General features: G+C 39.2%; 1 protein-coding gene across 1 annotated transcript in view; it reads right to left on the reverse strand.

Annotated features, from left to right (window-relative positions):
- The window catches only part of LOC122265428 (ras-related protein Rab-37-like), an 83,548-nt gene that overhangs the window by 37,236 nt on the left and 43,812 nt on the right, over positions 1-2,500 (reverse strand). The window lies entirely within an intron of this gene.

Raw genomic sequence — 2,500 nt, forward strand, 5'->3', positions numbered from 1 at the left:
TAGAATATAATCTACCGTTTGTGGCTTAGATCTGAGATTAAATGTGATAAAAGCAACGGAAATACATCTTCCTTATGCTCTATTATAAAATTATCTTCATCTAAAAGAAAATAATAGATATATGTGTATATATATATACTTTTTCCCATTGACAACGATAGGATTAAGACTCGTCACAGTCAATCAAAATTTCATATTCAGATTATTTTAATTTTCCGAGTTTTTTTTTTCTTTTCTTTTCATTGCTTTTTTATATTAATCTCTCGAAGTGTGAATATTACATGTTATTTCATTATAAAGGAAAATAATCTAATTATCGGATCAGTGGGATTTGTAATTGGAATTGATTTATGGCGCTGCTGATGTTGCTGTCGGTGGTGGTGGTGGTGTTGATGTTGATGATGGTGTTGGTGGTAATGATAATGGTGTTGGGGATGATGTTGATGATGGTGTTGATGATAATGGTGTTGGGGATGATGTTGATGATAATGGTGTTGGGGATGATGTTGATGATGGTGTTGATGATAATGGTGTTGGGGATGATGTTGATGATGGTGTTGATGATAATGGTGTTGGGGATGATGTTGATGATGGTGTTGATGATAATGGTGTTGGGGATGATGTTGATGATGGTGTTGATGATAATGGTGTTGGGGATGATGTTGATGATGGTGTTGATGATAATGGTGTTGGGGATGATATTGATGATGGTGTTGATGATAATGGTGTTGGGGATGATGTTGATGATGATAATGGTGTTGGGGATGATGTTGATGATGGTGTTGATGATAATGGTGTTGGGGATGATGTTGATGATGGTGTTGATGATAATGGTGTTGGGGATGATGTTGATGAAGGTGTTGATGATAATGGTGTTGGGGATGATGTTGATGATGGTGTTGATGATAATGGTGTTGGGGATGATATTGATGATGGTGTTGATGATAATGGTGTTGGGGATGATGTTGATGATGTTGATGATGATAATGGTGTTGGGGATGATGTTGATGATGGTGTTGATGATAATGGTGTTGGGGATGATGTTGATGATGTTGATGATGGTGTTGATGATAATGGTGTTGGGGATGATGTTGATGATGGTGTTGATGATAATGGTGTTGGGGATGATGTTGATGATGGTGTTGATGATAATGGTGTTGGGGATGATATTGATGATGGTGTTGATGATAATGGTGTTGGGGATGATGTTGATGATGGTGTTGATGATAATGGTGTTGGGGATGATGTTGATGATGGTGTTGATGATAATGGTGTTGGTGATGATGGTGTTGATGATAATGGTGTTGGGGATGATGTTGATGATGGTGTTGATGATAATGGTGTTGGGGATGATGTTGATGATGGTGTTGATGATAATGGTGTTGGGGATGATGTTGATGATGGTGTTGATGATAATGGTGTTGGGGATGATGTTGATGATGGTGTTGGTGGTGATAATGATAATGGTGTTGGGGATGATGTTGATGATGGTGTTGATGATAATGGTGTTGGGGATGATGTTGATGATGTTGATGATGATAATGGTGTTGGGGATGATGTTGATGATGGTGTTGATGATAATGGTGTTGGGGACGATGTTGATGATGGTGTTGATGATAATGGTGTTGGGGATGATGTTGATGATGGTGTTGATGATAATGGTGTTGGGGATGATGTTGATGATGGTGTTGATGATAATGGTGTTGGGGATGATGTTGATGATGGTGTTGATGATAATGGTGTTGGGGATGATGTTGATGATGGTGTTGATGATGGTGGTGGGGGGGATGTTGATGATGGTGTTGATGATAATGGTGTTGGGGATGATGTTGATGATGGTGTTGATGATAATGGTGTTGGGGATGATGTTGATGATGGTGTTGATGATAATGGTGTTGGGGACGATGTTGATGATGGTGTTGATGATAATGGTGTTGGGGATGATGTTGATGATGGTGTTGATGATAATGGTGTTGGGGATGATGTTGATGATGGTGTTGATGATAATGGTGTTGGGGATGATGATGATGGTGTTGATGATAATGGTGTAGGGGATGATGTTGATGATGGTGTTGATGATAATGGTGTTGGGGATGATGATGATGGTGTTGATGATAATGGTGTTGGGGATGATGATGATGGTGTTGATGATAATGGTGTAGGGGATGATGTTGATGATGGTGTTGATGATAATGGTGTTGGGAATGATGTTGATGATGGTGTTGATGATAATGGTGTTGGGGACGATGTTGATGATGGTGTTGATGATAATGGTGTTGGGGATGATGTTGATGATGGTGTTGATGATAATGGTGTTGGGGATGATGTTGATGATGGTGTTGATGATAATGGTGTTGGGGATGATGATGATGATGGTGTTGATGATAATGGTGTTGGGGATGATGTTGATGATGGTGTTGATGATAATGGTGTTGGGGATGATGTTGATGATGGTGTTGATGATAATGGTGTTGGGGATGATGTTGATGATGGTGTTGAT

Source organism: Penaeus japonicus, unplaced genomic scaffold, assembly GCF_977035675.1.
Source record: "Penaeus japonicus unplaced genomic scaffold, GWHDUDI00000001_assembly GWHDUDI00000020, whole genome shotgun sequence".
NCBI classification, from domain to species: domain Eukaryota; kingdom Metazoa; phylum Arthropoda; class Malacostraca; order Decapoda; family Penaeidae; genus Penaeus; species Penaeus japonicus.